Source organism: Myodes glareolus, chromosome 6, assembly GCF_982192425.1.
Source record: "Myodes glareolus chromosome 6, mMyoGla1.1, whole genome shotgun sequence".
NCBI classification, from domain to species: domain Eukaryota; kingdom Metazoa; phylum Chordata; class Mammalia; order Rodentia; family Cricetidae; genus Myodes; species Myodes glareolus.
In genome coordinates this window covers 6,434,525-6,452,099 of record NC_142031.1, presented here as the reverse complement: position 1 = coordinate 6,452,099, position 17,575 = coordinate 6,434,525, and the positions used below count along the sequence as shown (strand labels likewise).

The 17,575-nt window shown below is 42.1% G+C and overlaps 1 protein-coding gene across 8 annotated transcripts in view; it reads left to right on the top strand.

Moving 5' to 3' along the window:
• Positions 1 to 17,575, top strand: part of Rere (arginine-glutamic acid dipeptide repeats) — a 353,454-nt gene that overhangs the window by 76,997 nt on the left and 258,882 nt on the right. The window contains exon 1 of one of the 8 annotated variants that reach the window (XM_085690232.2): positions 4,553 to 4,728. The exons of the other annotated variants lie outside the window; for them this stretch is intronic. The gene's annotated coding sequence lies outside the window, so the exon portion shown is untranslated. Of the gene's footprint in view, positions 1 to 4,552; positions 4,729 to 17,575 lie in introns of those variants that run through there. 8 annotated transcript variants of the gene reach the window in all.

The window sequence follows — 17,575 nt, the reverse complement described above, 5'->3', positions numbered from 1 at the left end:
GGCAGAGACAGAGCGACAACCACATAGCAGCGGTTTCATGTTTTCCTTGTGGGCAATTCATGACCATCGCTTTAATGTTGGTTTACTAGACTTCCCCAATTTAATTGTAACCCAGGGTAAAGTCAGCTCGTTTATCCGCATGCTGAGACCTGTAGAGTGTGTAGTGCCTGGCTCCTAACTGCAGGTGTTGTCTTTCTTTTCTCACTCCCTGTTAATGGTATTCAATTTGACAGGGTTGTTTGGAGAAGTGAAGGTTGTCAGGAAACCTGGAGCCAGACATTGTGTGGAATGGAGCTTAGGGCAAAAGGAAGAGATACCTGAGGCTGCCAGGAAGAGATCTGTAGGAACCAGGTGCTGCCGTGTGCCTTACTGACAGTACTTAATGGAGACAAGTTTGGGGTGAGGCTGGGCATGCCCGTCATTGTTTTAGCCACTCCAGGAAACTGGTCTTCATGTGCAAAACTGCTGAGAAAATGTGTACTCTCGTTATATTAACTTTTATTTCTCTCTGCAGATCCCTTAATTACAAACTCCTATCAATAAGGTTTAAGGCAAAGTCTTTGCTTTAAAGCATGTGGAGATGGGTTTGAAATGGTATGTGGCCAGTACTGGAAGTTCTTAGTCAGGGAGTCCTTGGACAGATTTCCATGCCAGGGAAAATAGAGGCTTGTTGTTTGTTTGTATAATTTATTTCATTTGCATTGATGTTTTGCCTACATGTATACGTGAGAGTGTCAGATCTTGAAGTTACAGTGTGAGCTGTCATGTGGGTGGTGGGACTTGAACTTGGGTCCTCTGTAAGAGCATCAGTGCTCTTAACCACTGAACAATCTTTCCAGCTCTATTTGTTTTAAAAAGAAGAAATAAAGGGGAAAATTAAGTTCACTGGCTGCCTCTTTCTTTGAGCAGAATTTGTAGCACTTTCATGTTCTGTTTACCTTGCTCAGTGTGGGTACTTATTGCCTCAGTGTCAGAAGTAGGAAGAGTTGGGCTGGAATTGGTACATGGTGTCTTCTGGACCTCATTAGCTGTTTGGTTTTGGTTTAGTTTTTTTTTTTTTGTTTTGTTTTTTAAGATATGGTTTTACTAAGTAGCCCTAACTGGTGTGGAATTCACTATGTAGACTGGGTTTCCTGCCTGTCCCTGCCTCCCTAGTGCTGGAGTTAAAATCATGTGCCACCACACCCATTTCCTCATTAACTCTTTGTTTGTTTTCGAGACAAGGTTTCTCTGTAGCTTTGGTGCCTTTCCTGAGTGCTGGCTTCCTCCTCATTAACTCTTAAAAGATCTGTAACTTGCAAGTAGGACACTAGTTGGGTCTCAGAGTTTGTTTAAATCATCTTAAAAACAATGTTTGCATCTTTATAACATGGATAGAAAAATCTTGCCATCTGTTATTAGGCTTCTCCTTCTCTAACGTTTTACTGTGTATGCACACACTTGTGCCATGTGTGTACCTGTGAAGTCGGAAGACAACTCGAACAGGTTCTCTTCTGTTTGTGCCAAGTATTGAACTCAGGTGGTCAACCTTGGTGTGCAAGTGCTCTTAGCCCCCGAGCTAGCTCATCAGCACCTTTATTAGACATTTATAGGCTGATAGAAGATATAATATTTATTTGCTTAGAAGCTAGTTATTTGAGATGCTAGTCTACATGTGAAGGGGGCATCTGGAAGATTATTTCAGCTACAGTGGAGGAAGGAATCCTGATGCCTAGGAAAATGGAAAGAATCAACTGGAAGGTCATGCTTTGGGTGTGGGTGGAGAGGCTGTGAAGGAAGAGCTAAATATTTGTCTCATCTAATTCTGTAAAAGGCTAGCAAGATGACTCAGTGAGTTAAGGTCCTTGCCAAATCCTGGGCCCACACGGTGAAGAAAAGAGCCAACAACTCCTGCTGAGCTGTCCCGACCTTCCTATATGTGTGTGTGCACCCCTCCCCATGTAATAACAATGTAAAATAACATGCCATCAAAGCATTTAGAACTGGTAGAGGCTATGTGGCATGAGCTCAGAATGTAACTGGTTCTTCTTTTGGAGCCTGTCCTGGAACTAGCTTTTGTAGACCAGGCTGGCCTTGAATTCACAGAGATCTGGCTGCCTTTGCCTCCCAAGTGCTGGGATTAAAGGCATGCGCCACCACCGCCCGGCCTGGTTATTCTTATTAGTGTTTTCTAACTCACTGTGATCCAGCCTTCTAGACAATAGTCTGTCTTTGTTTGCCCTTCATCATACTTGGTGCCAAGCACACAAATGTCTGCTGTGAATATTTGATTCTTGGACAGTGGCTCTATTTTCTCATTTTGTATATTCTCTGTAAATTTCATGGCACAGAAAAGCTTAATCTCAGTTGTCTGTGTGTCAGTAGGGGGTCTGAGGAACAGATCCTCTATAGGCTCTGCTATGTGTCTAGATTTAGATGACTAGAAAATTGGAAGTATGTCTTAATCTAGGAGTAGCTTCTGTAGGTAGGCTTTGTGAGTGATTGATCTCTCTGACATGTATGGAGCAATCTCAGAGCCACTTAGTTAGGGAGCAGATTTTCAGACTTCAGGATGGTCTCACTGAGGAATGGTGTTTAGGAGAGCTGACAGAGGTGGTTTACACTGCAAAGGCCTCCAGTTTGTAGGGATCACCGTGTAGGGTGGCAGAGGCATGACACTTCATCAGCTCTCAGGGCAATTCAGTTTCTTGTAGCAGGATTTTCTCTTTAAAGGAAGATGGTCTTATTTTTTTTTCTTTTTTCCTCAGAATGTTTTTACAATTTATTTTTATTTTTTATTCATTGATGTTTTTTCTGCATGTATGTCTGTATAAAGGTGTTGGATCCCCTGGAATGGTAGTTACAGCCAGTTGGGAGCTGTAATGTGGGTGCAGTCCACTGGAAGAGCAGTCAGTGCTCTCAACCCCTGAGCCATCTTTCCAGCCCCCCTAAAACTTTTAGCCTTTATTTTTATTTTATGTGTATGGGTGTTTTGCCTGTATGTATGTCTATGCAATGTTTGCATATAGTGGCTGCAGAGGCCAGAAGGTGTCAGGTCTGCTGGGACTGGAGTTACAGTCAGGTAGGAGCTGCCATGTGGGTTCTGGGAATCAAACTTGGGTCCTTTGCAAGAGGAATCAGTTCTCTTAACTGCTGAGCTATTTCTTCAGCCCCAAATATGGTCTTTCAATATATACATCAGCGTAATAGTTTGTTCCAACAAGACAGGACCTGTGGGTTCTACTGTAACCTTCCTTTCGTTTAGATGTTTTGAAGAAAAAAAATCACCTTAATCGTCTCCAGATTTCTCTACCTAAGAAGATACCCAGTAAGTCAGTTTACTCTACCTTCCATGTCTAATTAACATGTATAAAACCAACTGAGGAAACTTGCCTGCAGGTGAAAGGTACCCTTGTCTAGGCACCAAAAGCGATCATGTGATTGTTGAGCCTGTAGTGTGGACCAGTACTACGGTTTGTACATTACATTCATACTCTCTCAGGAGTTCTTAAAAATTTCTAGAATGTTTTATTAAAAAAAAAACAGTTTTGCTACTACTACTAAGAAATACATGATATAAAGTTTAATTTCATTTTAATAAAATTTAGTAAGTTGATATATTTTGACCATACTTCATTGGGAGGTGGGGAAGAAACCAATTTGAAATTACTAGTTGATATTTCTCTTCAGATAAACTGACAGATTGAGTTAATGATGAAGTTGGTATCTAGCTGATGGGTTAACGTTTGTTTAAAGCCACACGACAAAGAATGTGCATTTTATTCCCCTTTTTAGGTGGATTTTATTCAGCTTAACCTACATCTTGTATGACAGATGGATCTTTATTTTCTTCTGGAGATGGTTGGGAGAGATTTAATCAATCACTTAGAGAATTTCTTAAATTATAAGTAAAATTGGGGTAAGAAATATTTTACAACAAACACTGATGCTCTCCTGTCGTCTTTGAAAGCAGGTCTTTGATTTTCTGTGGTCCTTGGTTGTGTCATCTGCATTTGTTAGACATCAGAGACGGTTTAGCATTAGTATTCCTGGCTGAAGCAGAGGCAGCTCTAGGATGTGTGAACTGCTGATCACAGTCAGGGATGCCCTGCCTCTGTAATATCTTGCTTGCAGATGTATTTTCTAGCTGACCACACTATTAAGAGCTGCCATCAATCACGCAGCCGTACAGTTCCTGCTGGTGGGAACGGTGGGAGGATTCGGGGGATGAGGGTGGCGGGGCAAAGAAGAAGCTACAGTTGTGGCAGGCTTTGTGTGTGCTAGCTAGCCCCTTGGTGGCGGCCCGGGCGCGCGTGGAGCCGGCCTTGTTCCAGCCCGGGTTTTTCTGGCTGCCGCCGCGCGCAGGCTGCTCTTTCTCTTTAGTCTGGGTCACAGGCACGTGGCAGTGCTGGCCAGGCCGCTGGGGCTGAAGGAGTTCGAGCTAGCGCTGTGGCGGTGGGCCCAGCTCATCCCCAGCCGACGGCCGGGTGCTGCAGCCGGGACCCACCCACACGGCCTGCGCCTGGCCTCCTTTTGTTTGGAGGTGCAATTCACCGCCCAGCCCTGCCTGGCTCGGCCTGCCCAGCCCTTGACCTGGAGTTTGCGGGACCCAGCGGCCCCAGCAGGAGGACTGGCCCTTCCGGGCAGGGAAGTGACCAGTGGCCTTGAGCTGTGAGGGGGGGGACGCAGCTCTCGGGCTGGAAGTTGGACAAGTGATGTGTGGGCTTCTGGAGATAGATGTGTGAACTGGTGAGTGTTAGGAATGGGGAGTTGGTATTTGAAGTGTCCCATTACAGTCCGGTTGGAATTGTTTAAAATTATGATAGTTTGCAGCATTGGAAATTTTAATTAAAATAAACAGAATAAGAAACATTTAGGGGACCGAAAGAACAGTTTTACAATAATTTGTTGGGTATGTTTGTGTTTTCCTTGTGAAAGTAAAGCTTGTTTATAGATGAGCAGCATATAATGCAAAAGTAGCCGTTTGATCTGAAACTTACTGCTTACTTGGGAAGTACATTTAAGTTGACAAATAAAATGGATTTGGTAATAAAAGGAATGCTGATCATCTTTGATTTGACTCTTGGCCAAAATAGCTGAAATACAGGGTTAATCTTGACAATGATTACATTTAGCTTAAATTGTCCTGTGTGTGTTTATGGTGTGCAAGTGAGTGTGTGGTGGTGGTGGTGGTTTCCCCACTACATTGTTCTTGTTTATTCAGATACCCTCTGCTCTGAGACCTGCTTAGCCACTTTCTGTTTGCTGAGAGAGAAAATGCCTATAACAGGCTACTTTGTCTTAATCTTAGCCTTTAAGAGTTCCTGGCACTCATGTGGCACTGACTCTGTGGGGGCATTATTTGGATGAAGGCCTCTCAGCCATATGGCCAATCTTAAGAAATGGTATAAGTGGGGTAAATGAGATTACATTTTCCCTTAGAAATTGTACTCCTGTATGCTTTCAGGATTGAGACATTTGAGGAAAAGCTGTGGACAGAGTTGACAAAGACCTTCAACTCTGCCCAAATGTGGTACTGAGTTCTTCTTCCCAGGAAACTCCAGATTTAAAGTAGACATGATTGAAAACCTTCCTCACACATGGGAACAATATCCTATCCATTCTGTAGGCAATTACTTCCAGAAGCACAGCCAGCTCTCATTTTTAAGTGTGTGTAGACTCAGGCCGAAAAAGACAGTTGTCTTCCTGGATGTTTACATTGCCTGGGAAAATAACAGGAGGCAGGTGTGCAGATGCCTAACAGACGCCACAGTAGTGCAGGCTTAGTTAGGGCTGGGCTTGTTTTTTGCCAACTCTGTAATTTAGTAGTGTTGAAACTATTTTGTAAAGATCTCTGGGGCCAATAGATGATGCTTTTCAGTCCACAGTCTTTGAGTGCTCATTGTGCTCTGGCAGGCGCTCGTGCTTGGCAGGCTGCTCTTGAAATGTTATTTGATCTCCTTGCATGATAAAATTGACTAAGATTACACTTTTCCCCTCCCCTTGGCTTTTGAAAGTAATGCATCAATGAGACTCGTTCAATAGTATATTTAAAGACTTAACCCATGTTCATTCACCGTAAGGTTTCCAGAAAAAGGCTTTATAGATTTTTGCCTTGTTCTGTGGTTTTGCATTTATGAATTGAGGCGAGAGCTGATGTAATGTGGTTCTTCCTTTGTGTACTGTTTTTATAGTCCACAGAACATGCTGCAGTCTGTATGGCTGTGATAATTTCTGAAATGCTTGAGTGGGAGGGAGTGAGGTATGTGCGTGTGCGCGTGTGTATGTATGAGTGGGAGTGACCATTTAGGCACCTTTAGCTATGTGCTGATTTATTTTCTACATTGTAGTCAGGATAGGGGAGAGTGGCTGTGATTCGTGATGAACCAGACAACTTACCAGTAGGTTTTCCTGGATTGCCTGTGTGCTATGCAGACCAGTTTTCCATTTGCGACTGTATAGATTAGGGTTAGGGTCGACAGTACTGGCTGTTCCTGTAGGGTAGTTTTACCTTATATTAGAGGTTTTGTAAATTTGCCTGGCTATTTCTTAGCAAATGATATAACAAAACCAGCTTTTGTTTATTCATGTAAGAGTATACTCGTGAGAAGTTTATTTTTTTGTTTTGAGGAAACTGGTAAACCACATAACATTAATGTGTATTATATTTATCTTGATTTGCCAAGGTCAGAGGGTTTTTGCTTGCTATTGTGTAGTCTAAGAAGTCAGTGGAAACATGATTTTATAATAGGAAGTCACTTTATTGTTTAAAAAAGAGGGAGGAAGGGAGTCTTTGTTCTCTAGTCTAGGGTTAGTTTGTGGAACTCAAACAAATGTCAGTATCACTGACATTGACTAGAGTGTTCCTCTTTGTCTTTTATCTCCTCTCACACTGTCCCAAAGCACTGAGAAGAGACTTTGATCAGTGCTTTGACCTGGGATGGATGATTGATAGAAGGGTTGAAAATGTTCCTGTTGAGGGGTGTGTGCTCACTGACATGCATGTAGACTTGTGTTACTGCTGCTGAGTTACTAGAAAGTATTTACTCAAGATTGAACATTGAATAGAAATAAATCTTTGGCTGTAGGCCTGTGACAAAATCAGGCTGTGAAGACCAAGTAACAGATTGTCGTTAGACTGGTCTCCCTTTCCTGCCCATGGTGACAAGAGAGAACTGTGCAGCATGGTTGTCACTGATGAGGACTTCTGAAACTGTGCCTAGAATAGTGGCCACAGAACCAAATCTGGTAGGCATGTGTTGACAGAGTGAGTGTGGGGTCTTCTTCCTGGTGGAGTGCTATTGGGACTGCTGTGGTCAGGCGGAAAAGATGGTCTCAGGTAGACTTCCTTTTTAAGTGATCAGAGAAGTGGATTCTTAGAATAACTTGGGATGAGAAACTACAATGACTTTCCAGAAAGTCTTACAATGTATCTGATTAAGAATATTGAAAGATTTATGTTGACAGCAAGAGACTACTGCATTAAGATGCAAAGTGAGTAGAGGTGTGTCCTAGGTCAAGGCTGAACAGAGCGAGCATTTCACAAGTTCTTCTGTTAGCTGTTATTGCTGACGCAATGCCTTTGACTCTAAACATTAAAGGTGAGTAGAGCCTTAGGCTTGTCCTTTAAAGAACAATATCTATGACGTAGGTGACAGACACATATTTGTAATGAAAAGCATTCAAAACAGTAATGCTGACATTTAATTATCAGGAACCTCAACAGACTTACTCAGTTCCAGTGTGAGAACAGTGAGTCTACCTAAAGGGTGTGTATTGTATCTTGGTCTGCTTCTGTTGCTACAGATACCACAGATTGAATCATTTGCTTAATTTTTTTTTTAATTTACTGTATGTAGGTGTTTTGCCAAAATATGTCTGTACACTATATGGGTGCCTAGTGTGTCCAAAGGCCAGAAGAGCGCATTGGGTCATCTGGTACTGGAGTTACAGATAGGGGCCACTATGTGGGTGTTGGAAATTGAACCAGCTCCTCTGGAATAGCAGCCAGTGCTCTTAATCAATGATGCCTTACTACAGCTCCAGTTTATTTTTTACTTTTTATTTTTTTTTGGTTTTTTGAGACGTGATTTCAGTGTAGTCCCAGCTGTCGAGCTCACTCTGTAGATCTGGCTTGCCTCGAAACAGAGAACCACCTACCTGATGTGGGATTCTTCTCTGTATGCTGTGAATATGTTTTATTGCCTTTGGTTAATGAATAAAGCTGTTTCGGCCAATGGCTTAGCAGAGCAGGGCTAGGCAGGAAATCTGAGCAGAGATAGAGAGAGTAGGTGAAGTCAAAGAGATGCCATGTAGCTGCCATAGGAAACAGACACTGGGTGAAACCTTACCAGTAGGCTACAGCCTCATGACAATACATAGATTAATAGAAATGGGTTCATTGAAGACATAAGAACTAGCAAGAAATATGACTAAGCTGTTGGCCAAATAGTAATGTGATTAATATAGTTTCTGTGTGATTATTCTGAACTGGGCAGCTGGAAAATGAACGAGCAGTCTCTGCCTACACCTGCCTCTGCCTCTGGAGTACTGGGACTAAAGGTGTGGGCCACCACCATCCGGCCCCAATATATTTTTTAGTTAATTGTTACTAGTTTTGAACCAGAGTCTTATGAAGTGCAGCCTGGCTCAGAATTCCTGATCTTTCTCCACCTCTGAGGGCTGGCATTATATGTGTGTGCCATGGTGCGTGACTTAGGCTGGGTAATTTAGAACAATTAGAAGTTTATTTGGCTCATGATCCTGATAACAACCTTGTTCTGTAGCCGAAGACGCCAAAGGGCTAGGAAGCAAATATGAGTGAGCAGGAGCGGGGTGACTTTCAGGACACTCGTCTGTTTCACATCAGCCCATTCATGCATAACTCAGCTACTTCCTGCTAGACCCTTCCAGCACTGTAGCATTGGGGAGTAAGGTTCTAATACAGAACCATATTCAAACTGTAGTGCTCTATGGAAGTGCTCAGGGTAAACCTGGCTCTTATTGTTTAGTGCAGCGAGGACTAATTGTGTACTGGCAACCCACAAGTCCCTGTTGTCACCACTTACTCTCCAGTGGAAGAAGAAGAGAGTATACTGACTCACTGACTGGTGATGGTGACTTATACTTGTAATTTCAGTATTTGGGAGAGGGAGAAAGGAAGCCTCTGAGTAGTTTGAGGCCAACCTGAGCTATATAGTGAGATCCAGGCTACAGTCAGCAAAAACAACAACAAATTTCAGGCTAGAGTCAAAAAAAGTCAATGAGCAAACAGTTAAAAAAAGTTAACCCATGGGCATGTCAGTGTTTTGTTTTGAAATATAACACAAGGTAAATATTACGTAAGTGATCTGCCTTTCCTTGTGTGATAAAAGGCCTTTCTTATGTTAGTGGGAGGATTTATTAGCCACTGCCGACACACTTTGACTCATCTCTTGAATAAAGAAGAAAAAAAAAAACAATCACCCTAGAAGATCTTAAGTAAATGTAGTGATTTGTCAGCTCTAAGCATCTGGTATTAGAAAGGGAAAGTTTGAGCCATGGCCTGTTTAAGCAAGGAAGTGTGCAGTTGTCTAAATCTTTAGAACTCTCAAGATGGTGTGACGACCCAAGTTCAAGCCCCAGTACCCACATAAAAGCTGAGTGCATGTCCATATCCCTTGCACTGGGACACCAGATGCAGGAAGGGGCTTGCCCACCACCCAGTCTAACTAAATCTTTGAGAATTGCAGGTCTCAATATCAAGAGAGATCCTAACAAGCGAGAGAGACAGACAGAGAGAGAGAGAGAAAGAGAAGAGTGGAGAGTGATAGAGGAAAATACCCCAACATCAACCTCTGACCTCCATAATGCATGCATAAATGTACACATGCACATAGCAGATGTGCACATTCCTTCTCTATTACAGTATAAGAGCTGGGGACATAGTTCTGTGATTGAATACATACTTACATAGAGAGGGAAGGTCTATGTGGATAAGCAGTAGCTGTTAACTTCATGCAGTATGATCCCAGCAACACAGCAGTGTTTACTCAGCAGAGATCAAGAGGCCAGAAATCAGTACAGCAGAAATGGTTGTTTCCTTTCTCTAGACAGTAGGGTTGTAGATAATTCCATTTTTTTCTGTTCCTTCTTCCCATGAATTATTTAGTCATGGTAGATATAAGACAGATCTAGTTCAAAGCCAGGAAGTGGAGGCATCAAGAGGTTGAATAATGTGGCTAGGATTTCAAGCCCAATCCTCATCTTCTGTCCTTTTTTTTTTTAAGTTAACATTTATTTTATTAATCAATTAGTTTTATTTAGGCTAGAGTCAAAAAAAGTAAATGAGCAAACAGTGTTTATCCATCGACACATGTGGTGGTCAGAGGACAACTTAGGGAAATTAGTTTCAGCCTTCCACTGTGTAATTCCTGAGGACTGAACTGAGATTTTCAGGCTTGACTGTAAGCACGCTTAGCTGCTGAGCTGTCTCTGTGGTGCCCCATTTCTCTGCTCAGTTGATTCAGGTCGATGTTGATGTACACTCTGATGGCAGCATTTTTTTAGTTGTACAAATGCGGAGAGGACTTAAGAGATAGATCTAGTTCACCAACCATTCCTTCCTTTTTCTTTGTGTACGGGTATAAAATTGTCTGTTTCTGATGTTGTTTCATTGAAAGTTATATTGATGAGACAATTAGGCATATTAGTTTCCATGAAGGTACCTAATGTTAGAGAAAAATCAGATAACATTTGCATAAAATATTTAAAACATTCCTGCAGGGCAGTGATGACGCACACCTTTAATCCCAGCACCCGGGAGGCAGAGGCAGGTGGATCTCTGAGTTTGAGGCCAGCCTGGTCTACAAGAGCTAGTTCCAGGACAGTCTCCAAAGCTACAGAGAAACCCTGTCTTGAAAAACTAAATCAGTCAATCAATCAATTCTCCAGGTAGAATGAAGATGAATAGCCTTTTACAATTCTTTTAAAATATTTTCATATGTGCCTATGCGTGTGCACGCACAGGGGTATACTGTATATGTGTTGCACATGTCACAGAGCATGTGTGGAGGTCTGAGAACAACTTTCAGGAGTTCTTTCTACACTGTGGGTTTGAGAGATGGAACTCAGGTCATCAGGCTTAGTGGCAGGGCACCTTTATCTGCTGAGCCGTCTTGCTGGCCCTTATCCCCATTCTTTTTCAAGTTGATGCTTGTAGTTAATAAAGTAAAGGATAGTTAGTGAGGATAGAAGTGAGAGGTTTGGCATTGGAGAAGGAACAAAAAAATGATAGGAAGAGAGACTGCAGCCGATACTGCTTCCCTGTTAGTGCATTAGAAGGTTGTGTAGGTTAGAGGTCAGCTGTGTTTGGGTTTGGTGGGTAAAATGAAGCAGTCATTTTAATTTTAAAATTAGTTTTGTGTGGATATTTTAAAAAATGTGGGTATGTTTAGGATATCTTTATGTGAAAGTAAAGCATTCATACCGTTAACATTTGAACTAATTGCTCAGTCCTCAAAATAGATCTGTTTCTCATGTTCTGTTTTTTTCAAAGCCAGTGAGCTCCAAGAGCTCTGGTTTTTAAAGGGGACAGTTTTATGTGTGACTGCTGAACTTCAGAAGAACAGAATATAGAGCACATACTCACTGTGCATTTGAGGCATTGCTCAAGTCAAGCCCCCGGTGTGTGCTGCTCTGTTCACAGAGTCCACCAGATTATGTATTAATAATTTAAAAATAGATGGATGGTTTCTGCTGGGCTTGATTAGCAGCAGCAGTAGTGAAATATGTGTCTTTGAATAAAATAACAATTGAAATTATGTCCTCTAGCATGACCTTCAGGAGGCCTCAGACTGATTTATGTGCAGAAGTTTCTCTTCCTGTTGCTGTGATAAAATACTTGGTCAAAATAATTTAAGGAAGAGAGGGTTTATTTTGGTTCATAGTTCCAGGTCTGTCATGGTGGGGAAGTCAGGGCAGCAGAAACCCAAGGTAGTCCTATAGTTTTTTTTTTTTGTTTTTTTTTTTTTTGAGACAGGATTTCTTTGTGTAACAGTGCTGGCCTTCCTGAAATTCACTATGTAGACCAAGCTAGCCTTGAACCCACAGACCCACCTGCCTCTGCTTCTGAGTGTTGGGATTAAAGGTGTGCTCCACCACCCTGTTGAGCTAGTCCCATTGTGACCTCAGTCACAAAGCAGAGGAAGACCAAGGCAAGCAGCTGCTTGGCTCCCTTTCTCCAGTTACAGGGTCCTGGATCTCAGCCAAGGAATGGTGCCTCCCACATAATGCCCACTGCCATACTCAGATGATCTTTGCCATCCAGACAGTTCCCCACAGCCATGCTCAGGTGATCACTGCCTTCCAGATACCCCTCCCCCACAGGCATGCTCAGGCAATCACTGCCCTCCAGATACCCCTCCCCCACGGGCATGCTCAGATGATCACTACCATCTGACAGTCCCCCACAGCCATGCTCAGATGGTCACCACCATCCAGACAGTTCCCCCAGGCATGCTCAGACAATCACTGCCATCCAGATACCCCTTCCCACCAGGCATGCTCAGATGATCACTGTCATCCAGACAACCCCTCACAGGTATGCTCAGAGTGCCACCTCTCAAGTGATTCTGATATTCAAGTTGATAGTTAATACTATTACGGTGTCCAAATCTATTCTTCAGAATGAGTGCTTTTTTTTTCCTATTGTGAAGATTTAATAGAAGTATTTTTTTGTGGGGAGGGGCTCAAGTTACAAAATATTTTTATTGCATATATTATTATAAGCTTAGTAAAAAGAACAGTTTAGGGCCAGATGTGGTGATGTACAACTTTAGATACTAGTATTTGGGAGGCAGAGACAGGCAGATCTTTGTGTGTGGTTTAAGGCCAGCCTGGTTTAGCCTGGACTAGCAATAAATCAATGGAGGAAAATGAAAGAATAGACCCAGTTTGACCTCAAAATGGTCAGAGCAAACCTTTATTGATCTGAGAGGTTAGTGTCTTCTTTAGAGGGCATGGAAGAATGTGTCCTGTGCTCCAGAGTCATGCGGGGAGATGATGGCCTCACCAGGTCCAGAAACTGCTCTTCTGAACTGTAGGGTGGTAAATAAATCAGGTTCTGTTTCTGTGACCTCAGGACTTCAGGGAGTGTCATGGGGGTTGGCTGCTTTCTGGAATTCCATGGGTGGCAGCTTTCTTGAAGCTTTGGGGCCTGCCTGCTTTTGACTCTGATTTTGGGGTGCCATATTTTCGTTAGTGAGATTCTGTCTCAAAAACAAAAAATAATAAAATTAATAGTTTATACAATCTAAATGTTAAATAGAAATAATAGTTTCAGATGTTGTCCAGGAATTTTATTTTATTAATAGACTATCATGGCTATTTTTCTGTTGTTGTGACACTGTGACCAAGGCAATTTACAAAAGAAAATTTGTTCTGGGATTACCATTCCAGAGAGTCAAGAGTTCATTATAGGCAAGTAGGGTAGCAGAGAAGTAGCAGGATTCACATCTCTAACCTCAAGCATTAAGTGGAGAGTGAGACTTTGAAATGGTGCTAGATTTTAAGCTCTCAAAACCTGCCTTCCAGTGGCACACCTCCTGGAAGGCTACAATCTCTTAATTCTCCCTCTACAGTGCCACCAAGTAGGAACAAGACTAGAGGGACAGCTTAAATGCTTAAATTCAAATCACCACATCAAACCAACACCGTCCCCCTTTCTGGGGATGGGACACAGGGTGTTCAAGGAATTTTAAATATGTGTGGGTACTGGATTTAGTGCTGTGTGCCTTTAATCCCAGCAGCACTCAAATAAGAGGCCAGTCGAACTTGTTTGAGGCCAGCCTGTTTGTTCTACTCACTGATGCCCTGTGTGTGTGTGTGTGTGTGTGTGTGTGTGTGTGTGTGTGTGTGTGTGTGTGTGTGTGTGTTTGGATTGAAGATTAATTAAATCTGTAGTTAATGACATCCGCTTTTTAAAAGAGAAAGATATTTAATTATCAGGGAAATTACACAAGAATATTTACTTTAAGTGAATATTCTTTTTTTGTGTGGCAGAGCTGGGGATTGGATTTAGGACCTCTTTGATGAGAGGCAAACACTGCATCCATGAGCTACATCCGTGGCCCATGATGTGACTGCCTGTCTGCCTGGTCACTTTTCTTTCCTAGACTGTGCTATGTCCAAGATGTCCACATGCTATGTCCACATTCAATACATTCAGCAATGAAATGTTTGCCCTTCCTAGAAATGTTGGTTTAGGGTATAGTTTTAAAGAATTACATCAATTTCCCTCCCTCCCTCCCTCCCTCCCTCCCTCCCTCCCTCCCTCCCTCCCTCCCTCTCTTCCTCCCTCCCTCCCTCCCTCCCTCCCTCCCTCTCTTCCTCCCTCCCTCCCTCCCTCTCTCCCTCTGTTTTCTTTTTGGGGCAAGATCTTCTATAGTCTGAACTGGTCCAGCACTGGCTGTGTTGTTGAGGATTGCCCTGAACTCACTCTGCTTCTGTCTGCTGAGTTCTCCCACACCAGTTCAGAGCTTTGGCTTTGCTTATTTAAAGCATTTTCACTCTGTACTGTCATGTAATGTAATATTAAATGCTGGTATTTGCCACTATCAGCATTTAACATTATCTTCTCTGTGTTCTGTTAGGTCTCAAAGCCATGGCTTCTTTATTTCTGCTTTTATATGTTTGCTTTTTTTGAGGCAGGGTCTTGCTGTGTAGTCCTGGCTGGCCTGGAACTCTCTCTGAAGACCAAGCTGTCTTTAAACATGTGATCCCTCTGACTGTACCTTCCTAACAGTAGATTATAGGCTGTGCCCAGCCTTACTTGTGCATGTGTGCTCTCGTTCATTTCTCCTCTTCCCTCCTCTCCCTCTCCTTTTCCCCATTTCCCTCCCCTTCCCTTCCTTCTCACCCTGGATGATCTAAGTTCCTTCTCCAGAAGCACATGGTGGAAAGGAGAGGACAGCTTTCACAGATTATCCTCTGACTCCATGTGTGCATGTACATGTACAGACATAAACACAAACAGAAATGTAATAAGAAAAATAAAAGAAGATGAAATCCAGGTCTAGAGAAGTACATTGATTGGATTTCCCAAATGTATCATTTATCATTTGAAAATGGCTAAACTGTAGGTGTGCTTTCTGACTTTTCTACTCCTTGTTCCTTCCATGGATGACTCTGTATTTGTCAGTTTTCTAATTTCTGTGCCTAGAGGAACACAGCATTTATTTTTTAGCTGTTGTAACTGCCCTCCTATTCAGGGTAGAGAAATCTTTGGTGGCTTACATTCACATGGAGAGGAACCTTTAGTGATGGAGATACTGGATTTATTGTTCTTGGAAAAGATAAGAACTGAAACTCTTTGATCTGATAGTTAGATTTGAAATGTAAAGATTCCTGAGGCCTCATAATTGCCAGAAATGTGATATTTGAATTAGACTCCAAATGCTTGATCATTTTATTTTGACCCAAGTGCTCAGTATTGCTGATGAGTGGTGGGATGTAGAGATGTTTGTGTTGCTTACATGGTTGCTGTTCAGGGTGATTTAAAAACATTTTCTCAAATGGATAAAACAGGAATATTAGAAGATAGAAACTTTAAGCAATTATAGAAGAAGAAAAATCCAACAACCGAAAAACAAAACCCTTGGTAACCAATCTTGATTTTGCTGTTCATTCTGAGAGAATTTGGGTCTCTCCACAGTTTGTCAGCCACCAGGACATGCTGCATTTGCTGTTTCCATTGTAACTTTAACGAAGTAACCAGGAACTAGATTTTATTTGTGATCATAAAAGTTATTTTTTTAGACTTAAAGCTCAACTTTTTTCTTTAATAAGATTTATTGGGAATAAAATTACCACACCAGGCAATTAATTTATTTTAAAACCATACAGTAATGGATGTGTTTAGAAAGCATAGCCATGGAGTTGTATAATCATTATCACAGCATAGTTAAGATTAGGGTTTTTTTGTTTTGTTTTTGGTGTTTTATTTATTTACTTATTTTGAGACAGGGTCTTTCTATGTATATCTGGGCGTCCTGGAACCCTGCAGACCAGGCTGGACTCCAATTCAGAGACGCACCTTCCTCTGCTAAGATTAAAGGTGTGCACCATTACTTCCCTACTAAGTTTTTTGTTATTGTTGTTTTGTTTTGTTTTGTTTTTTTAAGACAGGGTTTCTCTGTAGCTTTGGGGTCTGTCCTGGAACTACCTCTTGTATACCAAGCTGGCCTTGAACTCAGAGATTAGCCTGCCTCTGCCTCCTGAGTGCTGGGATTAAAGGTGTTTCACCACCACCCAGCCTAAGAATAGATTTTTATACTGTGCTTTTTGGTAATGTATTAAATATGCCTACAAAATCCTAAATGTATCTTTTGTACTTCTGTAAGGACCATCATTAAATTTATGCTTCAGTACTACAGCCTGTAACTGACTTAACACATGTACACCCAATCCCCCCCCCCCATGGTCTGACACAGTGGAATCAACCATATCCTCAGCTTTCAAGATATGATCAAACAATTATGAATAACATATGGAAATAGAATATACTCTTGCTTAGTTTATTATCTGGGGAAACTACGGCTTTCCCTAAACTTTGACTTCACATGTGGTGGATTCCAAAATTCTTAATAGAGGCAATCAGCTTTTATGTCTCAGAAGAGCCTCTCCTTCTTCTCACCTTCCTCCCTTGCTGTAGGAAATCCTTCAGCCAGTATACTTTGTTACCCGCCCACCTGGGTGTGGCTTCTTATACTGTTTACGTCAGTGCAGCCAGTCTCTTTTCCGGCTGCAGGATTCTGTGCTGTTCTCTGTTTCAGCAGAGGATAATGGTTTGTGAGTCTACCCCAAAATAAATAACCCTCTATTACTCTCAATTCTGAGCTGGTGTAGGATTTCTTTTAAGCGTCCTTCTTCATCTGGCACCCAATATGGGGCACAAACCCATGACCCTGAGATTAAGAGTCTCATGCTCTACCCACTGAGCTAGATGGGAGTGTCTTTCTTCACCTCCCTGATCCCCAATCCTTGTACTTTTTTTTTTCTTTTTGAGACAGTGTTTCTCTGTGTGGCCTTGGCTGTCCTAGAACATGATCTATAGATTAGACTGGCCTAGAACTCAGAGATCCACCTGCCTTTGTGCTACCCCTTTCCCCACTGGAGAGGGGTAAAGGTGTGGATCACCACCTCTCTGTAATCCCTTACTTGTTCTTTTGAGATAGTCTCCTAAACCCAGGTTATTCTGAACCTTGCTTGTAGACAAGAGTGATTTTGAATTCTTGATCCTCTTGCCTTCATCTCCCAAGTGCTTAGATTAAATAAAATTGTTAGTGTCGGTGCCCTGCTAATTTATAAAATTCAGGCGGGGGCTGGAGAGATGGCTCAGTGGTTAAGAGCATTGCCTACTCTTCCAAAGGTCCTGAGTTCAGTTCCCAGCTACCACATGGTGGCTCACAACCATCTGTAATGAGGTTTGGTGTTCTCTTCTGACCTTCAGGCATACAACCAGACAGAATACTGCACACATAATAAATAAATAAATATTTTAAAAAATAAAATTCAAGGGATTCTGAGTGTGAGTCAGTGTGATGATATCTTCTAGCCT